Below are 14,582 nucleotides of genomic sequence, written 5' to 3' on the forward strand. Positions count from 1 at the left end.
CTCTCTCTCTCTCTCTCTCTCTCAATATATATACATATATATTCTCATTATATATGATGAATATATACTCTACATATATAAATGCATATGTATTCTTCATATATAAATGCATATGTATTCTTCATATATATATGTGTGTATATATACATATATATATTCCAAAGGAAATTAAGCCAGTATAGCAAACACCTGCACACCCATTTCTATTATAGCATTGTGTTCAACAGCTAAGATGTATAAATAACCTAAGTGCCTGTCAATAAATTGATGATGAAAACTTGGTACACATACACAGTATAATATTATTCAGCCATAAATAAACTAAAATCCTGTCATTTGCCACAAAACTGATGCAAGAAGGGAACATTATTTGCTGAAATAAGTCCCCCACAAATGACAAAGACCACATGTTTTTCCCTCATGATCAAAAGCTGAAAATTGTCAACCCACATGAAAAGTAGTTATGGCTAAGATGTTAGGTAAGAAGTAAGTAAGTTAGTTAACTAAGTTAGTTAAGTAAGTTAGTTAAATAAGTTAGTTAAGTAAGATGGCTCTGAAGTTAACAACACTTGCTGCTCTTGCAAAATCCCAGGTTTGGTTCCTAGCACCCATGTCAGATGGTTTTCAACTACCTGTTAACTCTAGTTCCAGATTGAACACCATCTTCTGGTCTCTAAGAACACCAGGCATGCAGGCAGTGTGTATACATATGAGGTGAAAAAAAAATGAATGGGTGGATGGATAGATAGATAGATAGATAGATAGATAGATAGATAGATAGATGGTAAATAGATGTTTAAGGAGTAATTGCTATAGTTGGCAAGGGCAGTCGGAGAGGAGGCTTGATGAGGAGAATCTGTATCTGATTAGGGCATATTATGTTGAAACATCACACTAAACCCCATCAACATGTACTATGCATTTTAATCAAAATCAAAATGCTAAAAAATGCTTAAGGAAAAGCAAAGCCTTTATGAGCCACAGCCTTGAGAATAAATGCCAGCTCATCCGCTCTTGTGTAAATATCTTCTAGACTCAAGAAGGCAATGTCCTTAGTTTATGGTTCAAATTCTTCTTAGGAGCTTGCAATCTTCCTCCCAGTTTTAATCACCTTTTCTGAAACAAATAATCCTCCTCCTTTTATTCTGTAGTCTCTCTGTCCTCAAGTGTACCCAGTGAGTATCATAAAACCCCCAGTGAGAACAAAGACCACTGGGAGTGCTGACCCAGCATATAGTGTTATCTCCTATATATACGTGCCTGTGACGGAGCTTAAAGTTTAAAATTGTAAGGTAGTAACAAAGCAATAATAAAGAATAATGCCATGGAGCCATGTACTGTAACAGTTACCAGCAGGGTGGCTTTTGTGTTATGAGCAGCTAAGGAAAATAAGGGTGACCTAAGCATAAGCCCTGCCATATCATGGCAGCCAACCAGTGCTAAGACAACTGAAATAACTTTAATGTTCAGGTGTCACAAACAGTGTGAACACTGTACACAAAAAGACGATCCATGTCCTGAATGGCAGACGTGGGATGGGAGCAAGATTTCATTACAATATTCAGAAGAGTACACAACCTGAAACTTCTACATTTCCAAGTTTTCCCTTAAATATTTTCACAGACAGGTTGACAGTAAATGACAGGGAAGAGAGCACAGGGCCACCACTATGAGCCTCAGTTTTACAAACTAAAGGGCAAGGCAGATCGGTCCATTTGAAGAGTCACCTAGAACTTCAGTTCTGTATAGTATACCCACATGCTGCCTCCTGTTGCCCTGCCCAGAGCCACAATGCACATGGCTTCCATCAACGAGTCACAGCCTCAAACAGGAGCCAATCTGGATGCTTTCCTTCCCCTTTACCTGCTCGTTGGATATCCTATCGTTTAATCAATGTATGTAATGTCTGGTCGTTTATCCTCCAAAATATGGCCCTGCTCTCATCTTGTTCTCAAATCCATTTTTAGACCATTCCAGCATTCACTTCTTTTCAGATTATTCTGTTTTGCCCTGTTGGTTGTGGGGTTTGGCTGGGGGGGGGGGTGTTTGTTTGGTTCATTGGTTGGGTTGATTTTGGTTTTTGGCAGTGCAGCAGCAGGATGGTTGTTGTTGTTGTTGTTGTTGCTGCTGCTGTTGCTGTTGTTGCTGCTGTTGTGAGTGTGTATGATAGAATTCCAGGTAGCCCAGGCTTGCTCAAGTACAATGTTATGTTATGTTTAATGTTGAAAGATCTACAACATTTTCTATTATGAAGCTTTAAGGATATTAACACATGGGCGGAGTGCCAGATCAGTTGTACAAAATGTCTATTGAATACTTAAGGTGAATAACTCCTCAATGCTAGAATTCAGCTATTATGTTTTTTAGTAGTGATTTGCTCTTTTTTCTTTTTTTCATTTTTTCTTTCTCTTCAGTGCTTCCATTCCTGCCTTTTAGGATTACACCAGCAGGAATCACCCACTCCAGACTGACTTCCCATCAAGTGCCCAGCAAGGTGTGGTCCTCCTGAGACCCTGCCCTAGCTGTGGATCTTCTCTACACTCCAGTTTGTCCAATGTATATCCTTGACTGTATCCAGTCGCCTACCTGTACTGTTATTTTGTGGTGAAAACGTCTTCTTTTGGTGATGATAACTTGCAGATGCAGATTACCCAGCACAGAGTAATGTCTTCTGCAAGTGGAAATTTATCAGAACGAATAAATCTGTTGAGTGAATTTTCAGAGCTGTTACTTCTGTAATATCTCCCATGTTCCACCAGGGGGCAGTATGTCATTCTTTAAAGGGATCTTATCAGGAAAAAAAAGGGAACCCATGCAAGCCCAGGGGAGAAGGGTCAGAGCAGTCTAAGCGCTGGGAACTACACACATCTCCCGTAGGCAGGCAGAAAGAGGGGCCTAAAATAGATAATAAAGTTAGTAAACTGGGGTTTTTTCCTCATACTCCTAACAAAGACCTTAAAGGCTTAGCAGGCTGCTTCTCCTGCCAATAGCCCCCCCCCCCACACACACACACACCCATCCACCACCATGCCCTACCCGAGCACAGCTGGGCAAGTTCAAGACCCGATCGTTACCACAAAGCTGTGGGTCTGTCTCCGTCTTTGTTCAAACTGACCAACAATAAATTTGAGGAGGAAGGCCATTCAAAAGACACTGAAAAGCCTTGAAAACCCTTGGCTTGTAAAGAGAGAACAAATTTTGGGTTTTCCCCCTCTACTCTGCGGAAGAACTTTCTCTGTGTGCCTTCCTATATGCATGTGCGCACTTGAGTGTCCTCACCCCAAATAAAAGCTTATCTTTGCTGGCTAATGATGGTTGCTGGGTTTGAGATTCCCCACCCCACCCCCTTTGTGCTTTCTTGTCATTCTTTAACGGCAGAGAAGAATCCGATCCGGAGCCCTCAAGGGTAACGTGTGTTTGTGAGGAATAGGTCTATTTTTTGGTGCAAATGCAGATGTTGGTATTTCATATATGCTTTTTACAAAAAACAAAAAGAAATATTAAACTAGTGAATGACTACGATAGCCACTCTTGCGACACGGTGTTTTTGTTTGTTTGGTCACACTGCTATCACCCAAAATGAAAACACTACTCCCAGCATAAACACACACACACACACACACACACACACTTTCACATTTCCATCTAGGACAGAATAGGGAAATGTAGAGTCTGATAGTCAAAGCTGCTGCCCTGTAAAATTCTGACCTCTGACCCTGGAGGTCTCAATCTCCTCCCACTTGCAGTTAAACTGCAAAGTAAATAAAGGATCAAATACCATACTATCTACTGTGTGTGCAAAAGACCTAGTGAAGAGAGAAAGGAGGAGAGCTTTGGAGAAAGGTAAGGAAATTGGAGGAAGCAAGAGGTGTTGAAGAGCGCTTGCCTAAAAAGGAGGGGGAAAAAGTAGAAACAGAAAACACAGCAATTCATTAAGGAATAAATGACCCTTCCTATCTCTTTAGCATTGGTTGAGGTGACTCGGACTTCCTGGGGAAGTGGGGGAGTGGGGAAGTGGGTGTGGCATTGGTTCTAGGCCAAAAGTGACTGAACCAGCCCATCTAGAATGTCAAGTCCCCACCCAGGACAGAGAGTCTACCTGCATTCCAGGTTTTTTTGTTTTGTTTTGTTTTGTTTTTTTGACACTAGCTAAAGGATTACCAGGACCAGAATCTCCTGTTTTTTAGTGGTGGTAGCGATGGGTTTGTTTTTTCATCGATTTGTTATTTTGTTTGTTTATTGAGATGAGGTGTGTAGCCCAGGCTGCCTTAGACCTCACTGTATAGAAGCTAGGCAAGCCTCAAACCCACAGCAGTTGTCCTGTCTCAGCTCCTCAAGTGCCGGGGATTACAGGCACGAGCCACCATACCTAGCTTCCAACACTTTTTGATGTGAAAAAGCCGTTAAGGTTCATTTTCCAAGCGACAGAACTGGTCACTGACAGGCTGTTAGGCAAAGTGGTGACAGCCAGACAAACCTAGAAGTTGAAACACAGACTACGTGGGGGGTCCGGGGTTGGGGAGCCTCACTTAAAATGTTCCTTAGCATTGGAGTTTGATAGACTAACTAGAAGGCTGTGGACTACTCAAACCTCTGAGGCACTAAAGCGCAGGGAACTAAGAGCAAGGTGTGTCTACTTCAAGAAGTAGCTAATTCCTAAAATACCACAGCTACAGAGTCATTCTCCTGCCTCAAAGCCTTTGACCTCTGGTAAACACGTCCAGGGGCAGGGGACTCTTGAAGTCTTATCAGATATTTGCATCTAAATCATACTGATGTTATCAGGTTCCATCCCTTTAAGCAGATTTCAGAAAGAAAATCAGGAGGAAAGTTTCATAAAACCTGGAAGGGAAGGGGGCTCTTTGGAGTGTGGAGCAGCTCTGTAGCTTGATCTACAGCCTCTGTCAGCCATGCTGAAGTTTATATTTTTTTAAAGATTTATTTATTTATTTTATGTATATGAGTACACACTGGTTGTTGGAAATTGACTTTTAGGACCTCTGCTGCTCCGGTCAACCCTATTCGCTCCAGCCCAAAGATTTATTTATTATTACAAATAAGTACACTGTAGCTGTATTCAGACACACCAAAAGAGGGCGTCAGGTCTCATTACGGGTGGTTGTGAGCCACCATGTGGTTGCTGGGATTTGAACTCAGGACCTTTGGAGGAATAGTCAGTGCTCTTACTTGCGGAGCCATCTCACCAGCCTCTGAAGTTCATATTTTAATATATTAATTTCCATTTGTCAACAAAATGAGACACAGAGAAAAAAAACATTAAGTAGCAGAGCTTTTATTCAAATCAAATTCTCTTGCTGCAAATTTTTCAGACAATGAGGGCAAAGAAGATGGACTGGCTCTCCTTCCAACAGCCTCCCACTACAGAGTATTCGGCTTTAAATCCTTGTGAACACAGTAACCTCAAGCTCACAGCTCTCCTCTATATGGTCTAGATCCTTCACTCCTGTCATATACTAATATCCTTAATATATGTAGAAAAATCTGCAGAACATGTCACTGGTTCATCTGCCAACAGCCACGATGTCACTGAAGATATCATGAACAGGAGTTACCACAACTTGTCTTTACAACCCAAAATCCTCTCCCTTGTTGTCCCAGCCATTTACTGCCTTCAGCTAAAGCAGCTCAAATGTTGAAATGCTATACAGAAACCTGAAAGCAGGAGTGAATATTTTAAATTATATTTCCTTTCATTTATATTTAATTTCCAGATTAATAAATACATTAGATTTTTTATTCTAGAAATAAAAATGGATTAATAAAATAAAGTAAAAAATAAATTATATTTACTTTCCAGAATTAAATATAGAAACTGACACTGACCCTATCATTATTTTCAGATTTTACCACCACAGCCTGATGTAACGACTAGCATTTTAAACAAAGACTGAAACTTCAAAATCTTCCTGAGATCATAGACACTGTGGTCCTGCTCCTGTTGGACAGGCCCTAAAACATTTCTACCCATAAAAGGAGAAAAGCAAATGCATCAAGATTCGTTGTAAACAGGTAGTGTTTAGCAATGCAATAACAGGCTAGATTTCATAGATCCTCTTCAAAACCCAGAACTTCTGATAAATTCTACAATGATACAAGGCTTCCTTAGAAATTGTTCGTGCTTTGTTTGTGGTAACATCTCAGTTGTCTCTAAATGTGGTTAGCCACAACTCTTTTTCAGATGGATCAAATTAACTATTTAAAATAAAACACACAAAAAAAATCACAACAAAGAGAATATAAGCCGTAGCAAGGGCCTCATGTGTGCCCATTGCTTGAATCCATTCCTATCACCCATAAGGGGCAATAGTTTACAACACGCAGAGAGCATGGACCTGGGATCTAGGAACTCGTAACAAGGAAAAGTCATATATGCAAAGCTGTGCCATAAACAAGTTCACAAGTAACTCTGCTGTGACTACAGCTCCAGCAAGTTCCTGTAGGAGTCAGTTTCAAGAGGCAGATGCTGTGAGAAGCAGAGCTGCCCAGGGACGCACCAACCATGCTCCTCTCGGAGGGTTTGCAGCACAGCCAAGCTGCTTGTAATCACAAGACTCAATGCAGGACAGAAAAGGATACCTTTCCCTACCCCGGTATCACTAATAGGATTCTCCTCAGAAATGAGGACATTAAAAGAGGGGGGGGGGGGAAGCTATAAACAACACGGCAGAATAAGAGAACACCATAAAGTAGATTGAATATTAATGTGATTGTAAAAGAGTTCATAGGAAAGTGACAACATAACTCAATGGATAAAGCAAAGTGGTTCTGTGTTCAGGTTGCTGTAGAATGGACAAGCATAGGAAAACAGAACTGAATCGAGAGATCCGGTCAGTAAGCAAAGTAGAAGAAACATAGAAAAGTGTTATTTGATTTCCTCTAATTCCTCTTGTGTCTTCCTCCCGGAAGTTAAGGCCTGCATTCCCTGGCTCATGGGACAGAAAGGGTGTCCATGACCTGCTTCACTGAAAGACAAAGAGACCTTCCCATTTCTGCTCCTTTTCCTTTTCTTTCTTTTATTCTTTACGTTTGTTTATTTGTTTGCTTTTTGAGACAGGATTTCTCTGTGAAGTCCTGGCTATCCTGGAATGAGCTCTGTAGACCAGCTTGACTTCAAACTCAGAAATTCATTTACCTCTACCTCCTGTGAGCTTGGATAAAAGGAGTGTGCCTCCATCCCAAGCTTCTGCTTTTTCTTTCACTGTCCTTCAGCTTAAATCATTCAAATGCCAGGAGGATGTTATTTGGGGGGACATAGCCTAAAGCCTCTCACTTGGGATTACAATTTTGTCAGATTTTATTGTTTTCATTTCTTTTTCATTTCTCAAAATACAATTTTATATGGAAATCTTGCAATTTTTTCTGCTACTGACTTACAAATATTTTTAAGTTTTTAGGTAATGTACAAATTTAAACATGCATGCCCAATAAATAAAACTGCTTACAAGTTGAATAGCTTTTAGAAGAAAAAGAATCCATATACTATGAGTAGAAGTGTCGGAGGCAAAAACCAATACATTGATTGTGACTTAATAGGAGACAATTGTTTTCAGAAGATATTAGGAAAAATTAGAAGTTCAAATAGAAGCAAAGCTTTAAACAAAGGGAGAAATCTGGAAGTGTATTTATTGTGAAGCACGATATAACACTCATTATAACCTTTAATTCCTGTTATTCTGTTTTGACTGTTACTGTTTATTTAGCTCAACCTCTATTGGCAGATATTCTGGACAATTTCCATTTTTCTCTCTACCGGGAACCAGTGAAGAAGAAGACCAACTCAGACACTCAAATACATAAAGTGACTCAAAGCAGACACATCTGATAAAAGTGTGAAGGAAAGGCATTGACCCACTGTGGTTCATAGCTCCATTGCTTTGAGCATCTCTTAATCATCTTTTCTTGGAAGGAGCTACTTAGTCCTTTAGCTAATGCAAAACTTACAAGGAGACCGTATAAGCCACAAGTCCACATAGAAACATTAAGAAAAAGAAAGTACCTGTTCTGTGGTATCTTGAAAATCCACCCACACATGGTCTTGTGAACCAGCTGGTGGACTACCCTAGCAATCCACCCTAGCGTGATCCACCCACACGTGGTCTTGTGAAGCAGCTGGTGGACTACCCTAGCAATCCACCCTAGCGTGATCCACCCACACGTGGTCTTGTGAAGCAGCTGGTGGACTACCCTAGCAATCCACCCTAGCGTGACCCTGACAATGAGCCGAAGCTGTGCTCATCGTTCTAGAACTCTAGAATCATCTGTATAGTTCACACTCAAATGCTAAGTCTGAGAATCATGGTGTGGTCTTTCCTAACCATTTTCAGCCTGGGAAGCATCCGCCTCCATGCTTCTGAAACCAAGAGAAAAAGTTAAGACAGTTTTTCTTGAGAAGGGCTGAGTCCCAAAATCTTAGCCCAGTGACCTACCCACCTTTCAGAAATCCAGAAAGAGGGGTCAGCAGCCACATCTACCCATTCATCATCAGAGAAGGTAGTGGACCAGTCTTCCCTGAATGATTCAGCCTGTTGAAAGCCTTCTGAAATAAATGAACTATGCTATGTACCCACTTACAATTCCAGCAAAACTTAGGGGAACCCATCTCTAAGCTGGTTGCATATAAACAGCCTTCCAGAATAAATGGATATGTTGTTTGATATGTTGAAATAGCTCACCCAGAATCTTCTGAGATTCTTAGCAACAATTTGGAATAGATAGGATACATCGGTACATTTCTAAACATACATAATCTATCAAAACTCATCCATGAATCTATGGAAAATATAAACCAATAAAAAATAATAAGATTAAGTCAGAAATAACAAGCCTCTGTAAAGGAAAGCCAGAGCCAATGGGTACCATTGCTGACTTCTATCAAGTTGTCCAAAACCAGAGAACACAAATTATCCTCAAACTATTCTAAAAAGTTGAAACTCCTTTAACTTCATCTCTTGATACCAGTCTTAGCCTGACACCAATCAAAAAGGAGTGCAACAAAACAGACCAGTTTCACTGATGAACAACTACAAGGCTTCTAACCAAACACTAGCTAAAACAAAGACTGTGTGTTAGAACTAAGTGCAATTTATTCAATAACACAGGGCTGATTCAAGACACGCCCCTCCAAAGACAGAATATTTCACATTAACAGAGGAAAGGCAAGCAGCTATGCTCATCATAGTGACTGGACAAAAGCATTCAATAGATATCAATGCTCTGAAGTTTAAAAGCTGTCAGGAAATTAGATACAGAATGAGCATATCTCAAATAACAAGAACTACATATGGCAAACTGAGAGCTAAACTTATATAGAATGGTCAAGGATGAAATTGTTTTCTCCAAAATGTAGGAACAAACAGAATTCCATTCCCACTGCCACCAAATTTTTTTTAATATTAAGAATATTGGAAAGATTTGAAAAAGTAAAAACCCCAGAGAAACAAACCAAAGCTCTCTAAATAGGAGTGGAATAGTTAACTGGCCTTTGTTTACCGGTGCCACACAATATATGACTCCAGAATTTACCACAAAGCATAGTTCTCAGAACAACAGCACTGTGCTGGCCTAAGCCGGCATGGAGGCTCCTAACTGCAACTCAAGATAAAATCTAGAAATATGTCCACACACTTATAGACAGCTGCTCTTTGTGTCAAAACCTAAATAGAAGACATTGGAGCCACGAAATCCCTAGAAGAAAACATGGAAAGAATTTTAAGACACAAGTATGGGAAATAGCACAGGCAGTGAAATAAACAATAAACAGGTTATATTCTCTCTCTCTCTCTCTTTTTTTTTTAGCTGTCACAGGTACAGCTTTTATTTGTTACAAATTATTATGATTTCTTCTGCTCAAAAGTTCTTTGAGACAATTGCATCAGCTTTAGCCAGTCGGAGAATAGTGTCATCTGACTCACCCATCCTGCGAATGGCTCCGCAGATGCCATAGGTTTTAAACTGGCCATTAAACCGTCCTGTGTTCCTGTCAACCTCGGCCACATTCATCTGGATGGACGCGTGGTCCTTGGCAGCAATGATGCGGTTGCTCGAGGAGCATTTCCGCAGCACATACAGGTCCACAAACTCTCCGGCGTCGTTCTGCATTCTGAGGCCGTCCCTACTCACTGGTCCAGCGAGAGCGCAGAAAGGACTCTCTCTCTTTTTTATTAGATATTTTCTTTTATTATATTTCAAATGTTATTCCCTTTCCCCTATAAAAAACTCCTATCCCATCCCCCTCCCACTGCTTCTATGAGGATGTTCTCTCCCCACCCCCTCTTCCCCAGCCTGGCATTCCCCTACACTAGGGCACAGAGCCTTCTCAGGACCAAGGTCCTCTCCTCCCATTGTTATCCAACAAGGCCATCCTCTGCTACATATGCAGCTGGAACCATGGGTTCCTCCATGCATGCACTTTGATTGGTGGTTTAGTCCCTGGAAGCTATGAGGGTACTAGTTAGTTCATATACTTGTTCGTCCTAAAGGGCTGCAAACCCTTCAGCTCCTTTGGTCCTTTCTCTAGCTCTTCCATTGGGGACCCTGTGCTCAGTCCAATGGTTGGCTGAGAACACCTACTTCTGTATTTGTCAGGCACTGACAGATCCTCTCAGGAGATAGCTTTATCAAGCTCCTGTCAGCAAGCATTTGTTGGCACCCACAAATATTCTCTTAAACCAAGAAGTTTCAGCAAAGAAATGTTCAATGAAGTGGAGACATCAAGTAACTCATGGCATTGCATTTTTGACATTGCTTATCATTTGTTCATTTAATTAACTTCATTGTGTTTGGGGATAAATTTTGCTTAGTTATGACATACAAACTTTTAATATGCTGTTGAATATACTTTGCTAGTCCACTGAGAAATTTTAGAGCACATTTGGGCAAATTACCAGATAGAGATTTTGTAAATGAAGATAAACAACTTAATTTGTGGGTGGGTGTGGTGGCACATGTCCTTAATTCCAGCATTCTGGAAGAAGATGCAGAGACTGCAATAGCTATGAGTTCAAGATCAGCCTGGCCTACATTTCAAGTTCCAAGCCAGTCAGAAAAAAAAAGAAAGAAAGAAAGAAAGAAAGAAAGAAAGAAAGAAAGAAAGAAAGAAAGAAAGAAAGAAAGGAAGGAAGAAAGGATCAAAACCACAATTACAATGAGACATCTCCAGGCTCCCAATTAAAATGGCTGCCTTCAGAAACATATTCAAATGTTAAATACCCTGATTTGATGATCCCACATTAGATGCATGCATTAATTTATCATACCATGGCCACAAATACATACAGTTATCATACATCTATTAAAAAAAACTTCAAAAATTTCCTCTTATGAAAAGACTAGATTAAGTTATTCTTACAAAAATATAATAATAGGTAAATAAAAGGTATTTCCTTAAGGTACTAACCTGCTTACATACACCCCAAAGAAGGCAGAAAACTACAACTGCGAGGTTTAAGCAGACATGATAAAGGCACTCCCACCCAGGTTTAAGCAGTGAGCTGTGCTGCTCACACCCCAAAGGCCTGAACCTTCCAACATCTTAGCTGTGGAGTGTCCCCCACTGTCTCCTGTGTGCATGCTTTCATCATAAGCATCAGACTACACTGCATGTACCTGTGTCTGCTTCTGTCTGTGTGTCTTTCCCATCACCGGCCAAGCTGCTTGAAAGGAAGGGGCTTAGTTTTCCTGGTCTAGCACCCAGCTGCTTGCGTAGACCTTGAAAAGCCACACATAATAAATGAATGTTCATTGAATTAATGATATGCATAAATCATTATTATCTAGCAGCCTTGTTTTAATTTAGTGATGGAGAATTTTATTAGCTAGGGCTATGTTCTGAACTATTTTAGTTCCCTTGTCAAGAGACATGGCTTCTCTCAATTCCTGCCACATTATGCACTCCCACTGTGACCCTGCCCCTCAAAGGCAAGGTTGAGAAGTGGCGCAGCTTACAAAGCCTGCATTTCCCCATTTTATCTACTTTTCTTTTGGAAGCACCCATCCCAGCAGAGTTAAGCCTTTTATGGAAAATAAGCTTAATTTCAAGTTACACAGAAGGAGAATGTGGTAGGTGAATACATTCTCCAAAAACATATTCTCCAAAAAATAAAAATAAAAATAAAAATCCTAATTTAAGGAACCTAGAATGTTACCCAATTTGGTAAAAAGATTTTTTTCTTATAATTTAGATTAGGACAGACATGCTGTGTGTTCTGTTCTGTTTTGTTTTGTTTGCAATACTAGGGACTGAGCCCAAGGGCTAATGCTCAGCCACTGAGCCATAGCCCTAGTCCCTTTTAAATTTTTAATTTGAGACAGACTTGCACTATGTAACCTAGGTTGGCCTTACAGGCTCAGCTCACCCACTTGTGCTCAGCCTGCCAAGTACTCCAGTCTATAGGAGTGTGGATTGGTGGGCAATTACTTTTTTTTTCTTTCTCTCTCTCTTTCTTTCATTCTTTCCTTTCTTTCTTTCTTTCTTTCTTTCTTTCTTTCTTTCTTCTTTTTTTTATCAAGTCAATGTTTTTTATTGTCAGTTACATGCTGACATATATCCTACATATCCTATTTATACAGCTGTAGGGACGCCCCCACTTCAGGCGCAGATGTTGCAGCCCTGGGAGCACTTTGCACAGTTCATGGGGCAGCAGGAGCAGCAGCTTTTCTTGCAGGAGGTGCATCTGCATTCTTTGCATTTGCAGGAGCTAGCACAGGAGCAGGATCCATCTGAGGTGCAGGAGCAGTTGGTGTCCATGGCAAATGGAGGTGGCAGTTGAAGATCGATGAAAGATGGGTGTTAGAGTTGTAGGAGCGTGATTGTTACTTTATTTCTTATTTTATTGACATGTTAACTGTACAAACAATAGGCTTCATTGTGACATCTCCATACATCTTCATAGTGTCATCATCTCTCATTACACTCTCTGGACCCTTCCTCAGCTCCTTCTCTCCTAAATAGTCCCCTCTTACCTTCCAATCATTTTACTTTAACTCCTCCGTTTGATGGGTGCTTTGCTAGTTATTTGTTGCTTTCTGAGACATGGCCTCACTCTGTAGTCCCAGCTGGCCTGCAACTAGGGGTGATCCTTTGCCTTCAGTTTTCTAGCTCCTGAGTCTACACCATGCCTGCATTTTGACAAGTGCTTTTCATCACAGAGAACTCGAGAAGAATTAGACATGTCTATAGAGAAGGCCATGTGAAGATAGAGACAGAGAATGGAAGAGGCCATGGAACGTCTGCAGCTGGGGGAAGTCAAAGATGGCAGAGCCTCCAAAAGGAGCATAGCCCCATGTACATCTGGGGGTGTGTACTTGGCTTTGCCTCCCTCCTGAATTTTGTCCTTTTTTTTAAAGCCATAATGTTTTGGGGAATTTGCTGCTATGTCATCAGGTAGCAAAGCCATGTAGGAACAGAGCAGAAGCAAGCAAGTCATCAATGATTATTCCAACTACTGACATTGATGGCATCCCTGTATTTTTATTACATTAAAACACCCTGCCTTTTGGCTCCCCTCTTCCTCTCCCCTCCCTCTCCCCTTCTCCTTTTTATCTTCTTTTTCCTACTTTATTCCTGATAGTTCTCAATTCCACGCGCTTCTAGTTTGTGTTACCTCGTAAGTAATTTCAATTTGCAGCTTTTTCCTCCTGTAGTTGATTCTACAGGGTTGATCTTTTAACCTTTCCTATGCTGGGATAATTTCCATCTGTAGTTACCAGTTCATTCTTTTTCAGTTCAAAATTTCCTAATAGTGAAAACAATTGGCCTATCATTTCATGGGCTACTACACATGAAATCTCAGACTTCATAGTACCGTATAGCCAACCACAGCTGGTTACATCTGTGAATCTTTCTTGAGATATAACTGTAGATATGATATAGAGCCTACTTAGTATAGACTATCCATGTTTTTCATTTTCAGAAAACATGCATCAGGTATGCTGAGAGAAGAATAATCCAAGCACTGTCTAACCAGATCACAGGGAAGGTCATTTTCCTTCCTTCACCCTTAAGACAAAGGTTTGCATGAGTATCCCTGCAGAGATTTTCACAGGGAAATGCCATTGCTTTGTGTAAACATCCTGCCTTTTGACTATCCTGATCTCTGTCTCTGTCTCTGTCTCTGTCTCTGTCTCTGTCTCTGTCTCTCTCTCTCTCTCTCTCTCTCTCCCTCCCTCTCTCCCTCCCTTCAAGTTTACTCAAAGTGGTCTTGCTGGCTCTCTCTTCCTGCATGTGCTCAGTCATGGCTTTACATGCTTATGCTTTCTTGAGGTTATTTTATTAGATTGAACAAGCCATGAACTTATCTGGGCCAGGACAGGGTAAAGGGAACTAAGATTTTTTTTTTTCCCTTCCCTAACATTTCCTAAGTAAAATTGTATACAGGATACAGGAAGTTACAAAAAAATACTTTTAGGGGATTTCCTGAAGGTGATTTTTAAAACCCAACTTTAACTCAAAAAGCAGTAGCATTTAGCATAGGGGGGCTGGAGCCACAGGATACAATGTTATTCACAAAGGTATGAAGCCAATATGGGTAAGGGACAATGGCTATTGTTCTACTTCTCAATTC

At 40.6% G+C, this 14,582-nt stretch overlaps 1 pseudogene; it reads right to left on the reverse strand.

Annotated features, from left to right (window-relative positions):
- Nucleotides 1-9,867: 9,867 nt before the first annotated feature.
- LOC116095382 lies at nt 9,868-10,162 on the reverse strand (annotated as a pseudogene).
- Nucleotides 10,163-14,582: the final 4,420 nt, after the last annotated feature.

This window comes from Mastomys coucha, unplaced genomic scaffold, assembly GCF_008632895.1.
Source record: "Mastomys coucha isolate ucsf_1 unplaced genomic scaffold, UCSF_Mcou_1 pScaffold18, whole genome shotgun sequence".
NCBI lineage: Eukaryota > Metazoa > Chordata > Mammalia > Rodentia > Muridae > Mastomys > Mastomys coucha.